This window comes from Pelobates fuscus, chromosome 5 (genome assembly GCF_036172605.1).
Source record: "Pelobates fuscus isolate aPelFus1 chromosome 5, aPelFus1.pri, whole genome shotgun sequence".
Lineage (NCBI taxonomy): Eukaryota > Metazoa > Chordata > Amphibia > Anura > Pelobatidae > Pelobates > Pelobates fuscus.
In genome coordinates this window covers 129,875,751-129,892,062 of record NC_086321.1, presented here as the reverse complement: position 1 = coordinate 129,892,062, position 16,312 = coordinate 129,875,751, and positions in this window count along the sequence as shown.

Here is a 16,312-nt window from a genome sequence, read left to right as displayed (position 1 = left end):
GAGCGTTAGGTCTGCATTCCACGCCTGAGGGAAAAGACTGTTTTGGCAATAGTGTATAAATCCACATTCTTTTATTTTTGTTTTATTTTTTAGGCATGTGTTCTTTCATCAGTATATTGTTTGTACCTCGTCTATATGTTGTGCTATAGTACTGTATTGTAGTTTGTAATAGTGGAACATGTAATAATAAATAAATAAAGGCGGGATAACAGAGGGCAAAATGGCCAGGAAAGAATATAGTGTATATGTTGAAGGCTGCTTGTGCGTAGAGTGAGCTTTTTGTTGTGTGGTGTTCTGTGTAAATAGATCGGTGTCAGATATGTTTTCTTTGTGCTACCTTACACCATCTCTTTATTTAAATTGTGGTTTAGCTGTGAAGATTGTATTGTTTACTGTTTTAGCAAGATGAAAAAACATATATTCAAGTAGGTAATCCTTCATATAGCTTTTAGTACTTTTGCAGTAGTAGTCAGAGCCGGCCTGTCAATAGGATGGACAGGGGCAATGGCCCAGGCAGCACTTTAACGGGGCAGCATTTTCCTGCCCTGGCCGTTAGGGACCCGGGACCACCTCTGCTGCATATTGGTGCCCCCCACGACTGTCACCCCCACACAGTAACTGTGACCCTCACAACCTGCCACCCACAACTGTCAAACTCACATTGTGCCCACCACCACTGTCATCCACATACTGTCACTCTCACATCATGCCCCCCACCAGTTACCACAATATCCTGCTCCCACCACTGTCACCCCCACATTGTCACCACCACACCCTGTCCCCACAGCCTTCCTACACACTTCCCCCCCACACTGTCACCTTCCTACACACTGCCCCCCTATACTGACAACTTCCTACACATTGTACCCCTTATACTGTGACCTAACTACTCCCCCTTCTCCCCTTTCCAGCCCACAGGTAACAGGAAGGGAGGGGGTGATAGGCCCAATTAAATTCAACATTTATCCAGAATATATCCAACACTACACGCAGTACACAGACACTACTATATGCACAGACACTACATGCACGACACAGACACTACATCCACTACATAGACCATGGGTCGTCAACCTGGTCCCTACCGCCCACTAGTGGGTGTTTCAGGATTCCAGGTGGGCGGTAGGGTTTTTCTCATTTTGAGAGATAGGGCGGGTGCGAGCCAGTGGTACCCCTGCGACCAGGTACCCGCCATCACCATTTGCGGCCCCGGCCTGCACAACAAACCGCCGGGCCACCGTCCAGTGAGTTAATGGTTATGGATTGTAAGGGGGCCTGGCCAGCGCTTTAACAGTGCTGGACGCTTTAACAGCGCGACCAGGCCCCCTGTAATTACATCACACAGAGCTGGGAGTACGTGACTGCAGGTCACTCCTCCCAGCTAACACACAGGCCACGGGGGAGGAAGCAGAGGGAGTCAGAGTGGGAACTCTGACTCCCATCCACTTGAGCCACCACTGGACCCCAGGGAATGTCACCCTCCTGCACCTAAAAGGTAGGAAATAGAAAGGTGACTAAAATATTTTGTGTGTGTATGTGTCTTTGTATGTATGTCTTGTGTGTGTGTGTCTTTGTCTTTGTATATATGTGTGTCTTATGTATGTGTCTTTGTATGTATGTCGTGTGTGTGTGTGTGTCTGTCTGTATATATGTGTGTATGTATGTGTGTCTTGTATTTGTATGTGTTGTGTGTGTGTATGTGTCTTTGTATGTGTGTGTCTGTATGTACGTGTCTGTGTCTGTATCTGTATGTATGTGTGCCTGTGTTTGTATGTATGTGTCTTGTGTGTGTGTGTGTGTGTGTGTGTGTGTCTATATGTGTGTATGTGTGTCTGTGTGTATGTGTGCCTGTCTGTTTGTATGTATGTGTCTTTGTATGTATGTGTGTCTTGTGTGTGTGTGTGTATGTATGTGTGTCTTCCTGTCTGTTATAGTGGGCTATAGTAAGTAATAGTAAGTGGGCTACCTAGCTCAGCCTTCCTACTGGGCATTGCTATAAGGACAATTAAAAATATAAAAAAAAAAGTGGGGAGGGGAATTAAGGAGGGAGACGCACAGATAATAAATCATAGAACAAAAAGGAGCAACGAAAGAGCCGAGAGGAAGGTACACTTTAGAGAACGGGGGATAACCCCAAATGTAACATGGCAAAAAAGGGACAGAAAGTGTACCTGTATGTAATAAGTTGTTACTCAAATATACACGGATTCAGAAAAAATAAAAATAAAAATATATACGGTGAACTATACAGAATATTAAACTGTAAGACAGAGTCTACCGCTGGTCAGTTGCTCAGAAAACTAAGCAAAGAAAAACAAATAAATTTTATTGATTGATATTAAAACCACAACGTGCTAGTGTACATAAGTGTTAACCAAAAATAGTGATTAGACTGAAAACCCAAAATAGGTGTAATGAATATAGGAAGGAAGAAACAAGTATCAGCCAGGACCTATATATCTATTAAAGTTCTTGGTCGTTGAAATATTAACAAGACTCGTAAGCAAACCCAGGCCGCTTGGTAGAAATGAGGGAGATCTCCAAAGCTAATTTGCGGCAAAAAAGAGAGCAATGCGTTTAGTATATGGGGAATGGGCCAATAAGATAAGGCAGATTACCGTCCTGAGAAAAAAATATATAGGTAGGGAGGGAAAGAGAAGAGAGCACGGCTCCCCGTAATAACGGAAAGATACTGGTGGTCACAGCTGTATTATTGACCACAGTGTAGCTGGAATCTGTAGTTACTAATGGTCTGGTTCCCGTAACACAGTGACTAATTTTGCAAATATGGTACCAGCAGTGATGTTATCAACTTAGTGACCGGTTATCTCTGCGTATAATGTAGCAGTGGCAGCGGTTAAACTACCCAAGTGACAGCAGCAGCCTGTAATCGTGGGTGATCTAATGTTGCATAGAGGATCGGCTACCTCCAACCTAGCTAGCTCCTATGTAGAACGCTGGCAATTATGCGATTAACAGAACAGTATATTATAAAGTCGTGCTAGGACGTGGAATAAGCTAGTCCCCGTGCCTTCAAGGGCACCTAACTGTCATCCCACTCAATAAAATAAATTAACAGTAGAAAGACCGTTGTTGTAGCGAAAAGATAGTTGGTACAGGAGCTAGGATTAGCTGGAGTGAAGGATAGAGTGCTGCTGAACACAGATACCCTGATACTAACGCTAGAGCAGTGCAAAGAACTGTGCCTTCGAGGGCACCTCAAACTAATCCCTCTGGTAAAGATACAAATTTAAAATAATAAAGATAAGAGGTACATAAATTAGTCAAAAACTATTTCTGAAGTCTAAATACTAATGTGCTGCAATTAAAATCGATTAGCACACTGAAAGCCTCCAAAGTTAGAGGAAATTCGAAATAGTTAGAGGTAAGTAGCATGATCGCAGATTCAAGTGCTTCACTCTAAATCATAGGAGAAGTACTGAAGGACACCCTGACGCGCGCGTTTCGCCCGACCTGGCTCGTCAGTACCTTCATTACTTCTCCTATGATTTAGAGTGAAGCACTTGAATCTGCGACCACGCTACTTACCTCTAACTATTTTGAATTTCCTCTAACTTTGGAGGCTTTCAGTGTGCTAATCGATTTTTTCTGAATCCGTGTATATTTGAGTAACAACTTATTACATACAGGTACACTTTCTGTCCCTTTTTTGCGATAATAAATCATATTATGATCAAACAGAGAAGTCGTCTGAATATCACCGAAAGAGGAGACCTTAGTTTGTTCCTTACGAAAATCGAACCAGATATCAAATATTTAGTCTCACAGCATCAACCTCAAGGATCTCATTAATCACTAGTAAAGGTAATTTCAATTTACTTTGTTTTCTCATTGAACTTTATAAAGTTAAAAACATTATAAACATGCATAAAGTAGAAATAAAAAGATAAATGTATGAACATTTTTTTTTTTTTAAACTCCCTCCTTTCTAAAAAAATATTCTGCACTTGCGTAAAAACTGGTGCGCGGAAAGGAAATTTTTTCATCAAGAAAGATGCATTAGTGGGCGGTAGGTAGAAAAAGGTTGACTACCACTGACATAGACATTGCATCCAGGGCCGGTGCAAGGATTCTTGGCTACACAGTCGAAGATGCATTTTGCCAACCCCCACCCCCTCCATCTTCACCTGTGTGCCTCATAACCTCTCTTTTAAATTTCTTACGCCCTTTAGTGTTATATATCTCCTCTTGAATGCCTTACCCCTTTGTGAGTTTGTTACACCCCCTTTAGAGTATTATATCCCCCTTTAGTGTGTCATACACCACCCTGTGTCTCTTACTTGCCCACCAGCCCTTTCATGTGTCACTGTGCTTCAGTGTGGGGGATAGGGACATTATTATTATTATTATTATTATTATTATTATATATAGCATCAACAAATTCTGTAGCGCTGTACATTAGGGTCAAGTGGGGAGGATAGGGGCAGTACTGTGTGGGACAGGGGCTTTAGTCAGAGGACATAGGGGTAGTATTGGGGAATAGAGCTTTATTGTGATGGGGACAGTGGCTGTATTTGGCAGATTATTGGGGGGAGGTAGCTGCCTTATTGTAGTGCCGACCTTGACTGCATCCACTAGACACACTGTCTCCACTATTCACACACAGACAATGTATTTAATTCACACTGCATACAATACACACTACATCCATGACACAAAAACAGACAGCATCCACAACACACACACACATACACTGCATCCTAGACACACATATACTGCATCCATGACACTGCATCCACTACACACACACTGCAATACACACACTGCATCCGCTACACAAACAGACATTGCATTCACTACACACACTGCATAACAATAGATGTTGGCGTGCTTTTGGTGCAGGGGGAGCAGCATTTTATCCTTGGACCCCGGCAGCACAATGTCTTGGGCCGGCCCTGAGTAGTCATGGTCTATAACTAAGCAGCCTGGTGACCACCGTTAAGTATTTGTATAATTACACAGGGCTTACTCTGAGAAATCTCATAATTTCAGGTAAAAGTCTGGGTTCTGAGTAAATTTGTATTCACCTGCTTAGAAAATAATTTAGTGTTTTCAGTTGATTGATCTGTGAGTTGAGGTTATTTGAGGAACCAACATCATATGTATTTTGATTTCTAACTGTATATAGGTTTTAGTGTTGAAATTATGCAACACTGAATGGCCGCTAGACTTTGTTTTCTACTTAGTAAATGTGTTCTATGCATGTGTGAGAAATGAAGATACGTTTTAGATAGATATGATGGTGGCAATAATGCCTGGGGGGTATTTGTATATGATTTACATCAACTAGATCAGAGAAGCACACTCCATGTTTGGTTTTGTGTCCCATTAATTTCTCTGTTCCTAACAGTCAGTGGCAAATGTTTTATGATTACAGCATTGGGTAGTGTGGTGTAGTTAAAGGGACACTATAGTGTTAGGAATACAGGTTTGTATTACTAACGCTATAGTGTCCCTGTTTCTAAATGAGTAGAGTACACCATTTGGTGAGTAAAGGGTTAAAACCACTTTTTTCACTTACCTCTTTCCAGCGACGATTCTCCTTCGACGTAAAAGCAATGGTGGGACCTAATGCGCATGAATCAATGCTTTCCTATTTGGAATCTGAAAACGTTGGACGTCCTAATGCAAAGTGTGAGAACATCCAGTTTTACAGAGTATAACTCTGTTAAAGACCAGGAAGCACCTCTAGTCTCCCTGGTGTAGAAGACAGTTAACCCTGCAGTGTAAGCATTGTTGGGTTAAACAGACCATTTTAATGCGAAGAAGTGTCTCTTTAATAAATTAGGAAATATCTAAATTTAATAAAGTTATTATAATAGTAGTAAGTATGAGATGAGTTTAGGGGAAGCTGAGAGATTCTACCAGGAACAAGGTCAAGTTTGAGGAAAAGAGATCTGTTTAAATAACATGAGGGGGAAGCAAGGGGTTGACAACAAGCTAGTATACTATATTTCTTACTCTTTCATAGTTGTGAGATCTATAATTGTATCTTTAATGACTTCTGTTTTCTTTCAGACAACCATTACCACATTATCAAAAAATGAGTCTGCTATAGGAACAGGGCTTGGGGATTAAAGAAATGTGTGGGTTTGGAAAAAAAAAAAAAAAAAAAAAAAAAAAAATATATATATATATATATTGGGGTTAATTATAATGGTTTCATATTGTGCTCCATAAAAAAAATTAAAACACAACAGTAAATACATACTTAAACAGTTTCTTTGATAACTGCAAAATTAAAATAATAATATAGCCTGATTCGTGAAAAGCAGACATACGATTACATGCTATTTTAGAAGAACCCCTCTCACAACTGATTAAGTTGCAGAACATCTAAGCACATCAATAGTCACCATGAGACAATACGTCTTTCATTGTGGAAAAGTAAAACAGCAGTGCAGGAAACAACCATCTGAAACAGAACGTATATAAAATGCCCTTTCTCACATATGGCATTGTGTTACATTAGTACACAATGGTAGATCATTAGTGATGTCCCGAACTGTTCGCCAGGAACCGTTCGCCAGTGAACATAGCTTGTTCGTAGCGAACGCGGCGGGTGAACATATGCGATGGTCGGTCCGCCCCCTATTCGTCATCATTGAGTAAACTTTGACGCTGTACCTCACAGTCAGCAGACACATTCCAGCCAATCAGCAGCAGACCCTCCCTCCCAGACCCTCCCACCTCCATGATGAATAGGGGGCGGACCGCCCATCGCATATGTTCGCCCGCCGCGTTTGCTGCGAACAAGCTATGTTCGCCGGCGAACAGTTCCTGGCGAACAGTTCCAGACATTACTATACATCATTAGTGTGACGAAAGTAACCTCGCCACTGGCTTTTGGAGGGGCCTGTTTGCCAGCCTGCTACACTGTGATAATGGCCCTTATGTTAAATCCTGGTTAAAACCACTGTGTGTGCCTTTTTGGACTTGTATGGCCACACTTCGAATCTTTTGAAGTGGCACTTCGAATTCCCGAACGGTTGAAGTGGTTCGAAGCGACATTCAAACACGTAGCAGCGGCCATCTTATGCCGCGAGTACCATGATGTAGCGTTACTTACCTCTCTTCGAGCCGGCGCGGTCCTGCTGCTGCACGAGCCGCGCGCGGCTCATCCGACGGCTTCAGTAGGAAGGCGGGCAGTGGCCGCGAGAAGTGGTCACGTGTCCCGCCTGAATCTAAGAGCGCGCTACGGGTATCGGGCGCGCTCTTAAAGAGACAGTGGGAGCCTAAATTGTCAAAAGGCTCCCATTGGCCCCTGTCATACCACACACCCCATACAATTACCTTTTGGGGGTGTGGATATGACAGGAGCCAATCACATTAGTTTTTAAGCTATTTAAACTTACCTCTCCCTTTACTCCCTGTCCTATCATAGTTTCTGTTTCAGTTCCCTTTAGCGCTTGTTGTGTTCAGTTGTGTTCCTTCGTATTGACCTTGGCTTTGTTTCTAACTACGTTATCTCTTTATCCTTATCTGTTCTGTTTGCCGGCTTGCTGTTTACTTTGTACCAGACCCCGGCTAGTCCTAGTTTACGCTGTCTCTCTGTGCCCTTGACCTCGGATCGTTCCTGACTCTGTCTCCTCTCATATTCGTCGAGTCCGGCCATTCTAAGGTCCGGTAGACGTGTCTCTCCTCTGTGTTGTCTTTTGTTAAGTTGAATCCTGCGTGTTGGGGTATATATTTGTTACATTACGATAGGGCCATGGACCCCGCAGATTTGGCTCAGCAAATGGCTTCTCATGAGGCAAGGTTTGTAGAGCAGGATCACCGTATGGATCAGATAGCTCAAGCTCTCCAAACGCTCTTGTCTAGAACTATTCCTGCAACTGCACCTAACCCTCCTACACCTCTTCTTCCCGAAGTATCCAATTTACCTAATACTTCGCCCCATTTAACACCCCCTCCTTGGTATGGAGGGGAAGCGAAGTCATGCAGAGGGTTCATTAATCAAATAGAATTCCACTTTGAGATGTTCCTTTCCCACTGATAGATCTAAGGTGGGGTTTTTGATGCATCAACTTACTGACAAAGCACTTGAGTGGGCAAACCCTATTTGGGAAGCCAATGGACCAATGGTTCATGATTTCAATAGTTTTCTTACTGCTTTTCGTAGAACATTTGACACAACAAAAAGGTCAAAGAATGCCGCAAGAGCATTAATGAGAATTAAATAAGGTTTTAGATCTGTGGCTGATTATGCTATTCAGTTTCGTACCCTTGCTTCACAGGTAGATTGGACCAATAATGGGTTAACTACTGTGTTCATGGAAGGTTTATCTGACACTATATTGGATGAGGTAGCGGCAAGGGAGCTTCCTTTTGCTTTAGAGGACCTTATTGATTACCTCATTGATATAGATAATAGAATTCGTGACAGGCTCTATACTAAGAACAGGAATAGACATTTGGTTACACCTATTAACCCCAGAGTTGATAAACCTGAGAGTGTTAAAAGTATCTGAGGAGGAACCCATGCAATTAGGGGTTGCCAAACTCTCGGATACTGAAAAATGACTTAGGAGAAGGGACGGACTCTGCCTATACTGTGGTACGAGAGACCACCTGGTAAAGGAATGTCCTTTGCTTCTGGAAAACTCTCGCACCTAAGACCTTATAGGGGACTGGCCTTGGGTGTGATATCTAAGTCTCCTAAATTGCCTCCTAACCGTTTACTTCTCCCTGTTTCTCTTCATATGGGAGAGACTTGTATAGCTGAAAGCATGCTGAGAACTTCATAGACTCTGGGTTTGTTATGAAAAACAACATTCCCATCAGAGAGAGGGAGATACCCTTGGCCATTGAGGCCATAGATGGTAGAACTTTAAGTTCTCCAGTCGTTACCCATGAAACTGTGCCATTATTCATGTACACAGGGGTGTTACACTTTGAGACCATTCAGTTCCAGGTTATCACCTCTCCCTCTTCTCATATCGTGTTAGGGTACCCATGGTTATGTTCTCACAATCCCATTTTTGACTGGGAGTTGGGACAATTAAAATCATGGAGCAAAGCCTTCCACGAATCTTGTATGATTAAAGTCACCCCTTTAACCCCTTAAGGACACATGACGTGTGTGACACGTCATGATTCCCTTTTACTCCAGAAGTTTGGTCCTTAAGGGGTTAAATACTATTAATGTTCCTACTACTCCTCCTTTGTCTACTGTTATACCTCCTCAGTACTTGTTTCTCAAGACTGTATTCGATAAAAGGGAAGCTGATAAATTACCGCCTCACAGACCTTATGATTGTGCTATCGATTTATTGCCTGGCACTATTCCTCCCAAGGGCAGGGTGTACCCTTTATCCATTCAAGAAAACCGTATCATGGAGGAGTATGTTAAGGAATCACTAGAAAAGGGGTTCATTAGGAGATCCTCTTCTCCGGCTGGAGCGGGGGTTTTCTTTGTTTCTAAGAAAGAGGGTGATTTAAGACCGTGTATTGATTACAGAGGTCTAAACAAAATCACTATCAAAAATGCATACCCTATACCATTGATTACAGAGTTGTTTGACAGGCTGTAAAATGCTACTGTATTCACTAAATTGGACCTTAGAGGTGCATACAATTTAATACGTATTAAGAAAGGTCACGAATGGAAGACTGCATTCAACACTAGATCTGGTCATTATGAGTATACTGTTATGCCATTTGGTCTTTGCAATGCCCCAGCGATATTTCAAGAATTCATTAATGACGTCCTAAGAGACTTTATTCACACATTTGTAATTGTATATGTGGACGACATACTGATATATTCTACAGATCTACACACCAGTGGCGTACACATGAACTATGGGGCCCTGGTGCGAAAATCCGTGGGCCCCCCCGCACACTTTATACACTTTGTCCTCCTACGTTTTTACTAGTCCTCTCCCTTTGCTAACTGTGTATAGTCTATACGTTTTTCCTCCAGTTATTCATATATATAACCTTGGAATGCTTTAATTCTAATTTAAAATACACAGAAGTTATTTACACATTATCGTAAGTTTTTTATTAATGATAACATCCTGGATTAGGACTAAAACAACTTAAAAATCTTCTGTCCCTATCACACATATATATGATTTAAGAAGAATCTTAATGTAATACATATGCAGCAAGCTCCTCTAATACATACCTTTTAACTTATATTTTAAAATAGAGATTTATTCATATCTTTCTCGATCTTTTATGTAGCTATTTATGTGTAAACACCCAAACAGATATCTATGTATCTATTTCTAAAAATAAGATCACTTGAAAACGAACTTAATTTATACATAAGTCGATTCATTTAATTTATATGAAACTATGTGATTATGGAAGATCTTCTTCTTCTATTGTATTTCATTTTAATCTTTATTGTTATTCAGCTTTTTATTTATATTTTTTATTTATACTTTTATTTATATTTATCTTTAGTTCTATTTATTTTTATTATTTTTGCTTCTTATAATGATTTTCTTAATTCCAATTATGCTCATGTTAATTTTATTATGTATAAGAAATATGACACAATAAGTAAAAGAATGTTGTTAATGTATGCCTCTCATACTGATTCTTTTAATGCCAATTATACTCATGTTAATTATATATAAGAAATAAGACACAACAAATGAAAGAATGTTTTGCATCATTTATTTTATTTTATTATATAAATTTACATTTAATAATCCTATCTCTGGAAATATATATATTATACTGAACAAGTACTATAAGACTGCTTAACAAATTGGAAGAAAAGTATCTTGATTTTTCAATTTTTCAATTACCAAATTAACAACTGTGAGGTATTTAAACCCCCTCATGTAGAGGGTGTTTTATCCGTCTCTGATGAAGTAGAGCTATTCTCTACGAAACGCGTCAGACAGCTAGAACAGCCAGAAGGAACATCCACACGAGCTTTATCCAGCCAGGGTACCTCTGCAGAAGAACTCACCTATCCCGGATCCCAGGCGCATCACTGACACCGCCGCAAGAGCAGTGCTGTTCCCCCGAAGTGAGGCTTGAGGTGGAACGCACTGTGGAACGCATGCCGTCCTCACCGGCGATTAGGATCTGGGCAAGAGGATCACTAACAGCATCCGGATCCATCCATACTTAATAATAAGGTGGTCTTGCATTTTTTACCCATAATTGACTGGCATTAACATTGTGGATGTGTTATTAACTTTATTTTTTTGAACTTTCGATTTTTAATAAGAACTTTTAATAAATAATACTCTGATACCCACAGTTGTTTCCAGCGATATATATTTATATTGCCTAATACAAACCAGCTTTGTTGTACTGAGCCTATTCACTCTATAAACTATTTGTTTGAATAGAAGATAGGGGATACTTTGTGAACACATATAACCATCTGGTTATTGTATCCACTAAATTGATACCTATTACTATTTTTTCTGTAATTGAGGAGTAAGGTTACAATCTCTCTCTTTTTCTTTATATACTTTTTCTACTTATTTGGGTCCCACATAATTGTGTCTAATCATACAGTTAAATTAGACAGCCAAGGGTTAATCCATACTAAGCATACTAAAGGACGTCCCGTAACCTACATTTTAGATTACTTTTTTCATTCTTCAGTTCAATTTAATTATTTTTTTATTTATTTTCATTTATTTTATCTCAATCATTCTACTAAGTAAGCTCCTGGATAAACGGTTACTATCTTGCATAGTAGCTATAATCTGTCGATATCCCCCAGGAGAAGAGGCTGGCCCAGTGCGTACATACCGGGTCTACGCCACTGCTACACACTCATCACAGACATGTTACAACGGTCCTGAAGACCCTTCTTGTTAATGGTCTTTATTGTAAACTATAAAAATGTTTATTTGACCAATCCGAAGTCCAGTTTTTGGGGTATTTGATTTCCGCCAAAGGTTTTCGTATGGATCCCCAGAAGCTTTCTGCTGTCATAGAGTGGCCTCTACCACAAGGTTTGAAAGCAATTCAGCATTTTCTTGGTTTCTCTAACTATTATAGACGCTTTATTAAGGTTTTTTCTTCTATTGAAGCGCCTATCACCCGTATGACAAAAAAGGGTGGTAATACTCGTATCTGGTCTCCCGAGGCTTTCGACTTTCTTAAATCCACATCCGCCTCTGCACCTATTTTACAGCATCCTATCCCCTCACTGCTTTATATTCTTGAAGTTGATGCTTCTGATATCGGGGTAGGTGCTGTTTTGTCTCAAAGAGAATCGCCTGAAAAGCCATTGCATCCTTGTGGCTTCTTTTCTAGACAAATGTCCAAATCTGAAAAGAATTATGATGTGGGTAATCGTGAACTCCTTGCTATTATCTTAGCTCTTAAAGAATGGAGACATTTGTTAAAAGGAACTAAGGATCCTATCCTCATTTTTATGGATCACAAGAATCTATCATACCTTGGTGAAGCTAAAAGATTATCTTCTAGGCAGGCTAGGTGGTCACTATTTTTGTCCCGTTTCAATTATATTATCACCTATAGGCCAGGTGATCGTAACATTAAAGCAGACGCTCTGTCCAGACCGTTCGAAACTACTGACAAACAAGAGGTTGATGTTACTCCTGTAATTCCCCCAGACAGGATAATAGCTACTACTATGTTGTCTATTTCTTCATCCCTCTTGCAGACCATACAGGCGAAACAAAGCATGGCACCTAGCGAGAGGCCTATTGATAAGTTGTTTGTTGATGTTCCCGAGAGACGGGAGATTCTGTCATTGTATCATGATACTAAGACTGCTGGACATCCTGGTATTACAAAAACGATGTCAGCTGTTTCTCGATATTTTTGGTGGGATTCCATACGAAAGGATGTCACTGACTATATAAATGCTTGTACTACTTGTGCATGTATGAAATCTTACTGTAGCGTTACTTACCTCTCTTCGAGCCGCGCGCGGTCCTGCTGCTGCACGAGCCACACGCGGCTCATCCGACGGCTCCAGTAGGAAGGCGGGCAGTGACTGCGAGAAGCGGTCACGTGTCCCGCCTGAATCTAAGAGCGCGCCGCGGGTATCGGGCGCGCTCTTAAAGATACAGTGGGAGCCTAAATTGTCAAAAGGCTCCCATTGGCCCCTGTCATGCCACACACCCCATACACTTACCTTTTGGGGGTGTAGATATGACAGGAGCCAATCACATTAGTTTTTAAGCTATTTAAACTTACTGTTACAGAAACACCAGTTCTAATTGTATACCTTTAATTACTTAGGAACAGCATTTCAATCTTTGAACTGGCACTTCGAATACCGTCAACGTGCCGAAGCCGTCGAAGTCACTAAGGTAGTCGAAGCGGCCGCCATTACAGTCGAACACGTGGCGGCGGCCATTTTAATGCAGTTGAATGCGGTCAGCGGTAACCTGTCTCTTTCCCGATACTTCGACACTTCGACAAAAGCCGAGGTGCGTTCGAATATTCGAACACCGGCTTCGGATGGAACTTTACCGTTTTTCCGGCTAAACAGCGACCGACCACACAGCCTGAATCTGTGGAACTGTTTCTGGGCTTGCAAACAGGCGTGCGGTCGGTCCAAAGAGACTTTTTAATATCTCTGGAACTACGGGACGGATTCCCACGAAATTTGAGTATGTTGTTCCACCATTTATGTTGTTCACAAAAATATAAGTTTTATTAATGTACTAGTCAAAATGAGAAAGTTATAAAAATGTATAAAAATGTATAAGTTTTAGCTTGGAGATAATTGAGTAGATACAGTAGGAAACTCAATTATCTCCCAAGCGGAGGGGAGTGCACCAGGGGGCTGTACTATGCTGTTATTGGTTATTTTATACCTCCCCCTGGGAGGGGTCTGTGTGTACCTGACTGTAATAAAAAGCAGGCTGGGTGTTCCAGACCTCAGTTCTTACTTGACCCTCAAATCGCAGCCTCGACTCGTTTTTTGGGCAGAAAGGTATCCTAGCTATGCTATAGCTAGTGGGATTATTCTACACTTACAGGACTCATATGGAATATTATGGAAAGCAGCTCTCCCCTCTTCAGCAACTAGGAATCCAGACGACTAAGCGGTCCAGCTCTCAGCAAGCCTAAGGGTAACCGTAACATTTGGTGGCAGCAGTGGGATTATTCTGGATTTCCTAGGAGAGGTACGGAACGGATGGAGAGCACCTACACAAAATTGAAGCGTACAACCCTAAAAGATTTACTGGAAAGCAGAGGAGGGTACGCCAGCAACCGGCCAAGGAGAGAACTGATCGCAGAACTGACCGAACTGGATCAAAGCTTCACAATGGCAGAAACACCAACCACGAATGGTGACGAAAAGGCAAGGATTGTTCGGGAGAGGCTCTCCCTATACGGGCCAAACCCACCCATAGAACTAGTACAGCAGTTGATGGCGGAGGCAGACGAGGATATACGAAAGGCCCGAGCCCACGCACTTGACCTAGTAAACGCACAACGCAATGCTGAAGCCCCGCAGGTAATCGTTCCTGTCGAAAATGCTGGGAAGCCCAAGATACCCTTTGCGGCATTTAGATCCTTCCTAGAGAGCGAGACAGGAATTGATGAATACTTGGCGGACTTCGAAAGGCAATGCGCCCTGCACCAGATTCCCATCAGAGAGTGGCCCACGATCCTGTCTGGGAAACTATCCGGGCGAGCCCTGGAAGCTTTTCGTACCTTGGGTGCTGAGGAAGTGACACAGTATGAGCGAGTTAAAGAGACACTGCTAAGACGGTACGCTGTAACTCCAGACACGTATCGCCGGCAGTTTCGGGGCACGAAAAAGAAGCCTAACGATACCCATATGGAATGGGCGCACCGAATGCGGAGAGCGGCAAATCACTGGATGAGCGGAAGTAAAGCTGTGACTGGTGAGGAAATCTTACAATTGTTTCTCTTAGAACATTTTTATAATGGCATGGAGCAGCAGGGGAAGGAGTGGCTGCGAGACAGGCGACCTTCCACCCTAGAAGAAGCAGCCAAATTAGCTGATGAACATTATGATTCACGTCTTCACGAGCCAACGAACTACCGGGCTCCAGCACGGGTCGAGCCCAGAGAGGTTTACCGTGCACCTCCTCGTACGGAGTTCCGAGCCCCGGTACCCGCAGGGCCCACCCGACACTCAGGGTCACCCAATAACAACTCTGATCGTCCCAGACCAACTTGCCACCGATGCAAGCAACCAGGGCATTTCATGGCTAACTGCCCTCTTAACACGCACCAGACACCCAGGAATTACAATTACCCCTCTGGGCCATACCGTCCTGCCCGAGCCCTCTGTGTTAACCAAGAGGCCTCGATGGAGGAATATTTGGGGCCGCTTCACGAGGCAGACCCTGTATATGCTGCTTCAGATAACCGCCAGCACCATCGGCAGAAGGTATGGCTCGAAGGGCGATCTACCGAGGGGTTGAGAGACACAGGGGCTACCATCACACTGGTACAGAGTCATTTGGTGCCAGAACACAAGCGGTCAGGGCAGACCGTGGCCGTTAGAGTGGCGGGGGGGATGTGTACAAAATTCCGACCGCTAAAGTACATCTTGATTGGGGAGCGGGAAAGGGGGCTGTGAACGTGGGCATAATGGATAATTTACCTGCTGAAGTACTACTGGGCAACGATTTGGGCCCCATGACTTCTGCCTATGCTCCAGCATACAACAACGAGGCGAACCCAGTGACTACCCGAGCACAAGCCCGGACGGACCGAGAACCCTCACCAGTGCGGGAGACCCAGGTAAGACCGACTTTTCCTGACATGTTAGGCCCCATACCCTGGGACACCCCAGATACTTTCGAGACCGAGTCTAGGACTGACCCGACTTTACAAAAATACCGGGAACGAGCAGAGACCGGGGGGAGCGGGGCAGATAACGAAACTTTTCTATGGGAAAAAGGCAAACTATATCGCTTGACAGAGAAAAAGGGACAACGTAGGCGACAGCTGGTAGTGCCCCACAAATACCGTCGAGAAATCCTCAAGATAGGACACGACATCCCCCTGGCAGGTCACCTAGCTGTAACCCGTACGCTACACCGCATTACCCACACATTCTTTTGGCCAGGAGTACACGCTGATGTTAGGACTTATTGTAATACTTGCGATGTGTGTCAACGAGTAGGAAGGCGAGGCGATCACCCTAAAGCCCATCTAGTCAATATGCCCATCGTAGAGGAACCCTTTAGCAGGGTTGCTATTGACCTAGTAGGACCACTGGCCACCCCTAGTCCATCCGGTAAGCGCTACATCCTTACCGTAGTGGACTACGCTACCAGGTACCCCGAGGCTGTCGCCCTGTCCAACATCCAAGCGGATACGGTAGCGAATGCACTGATAC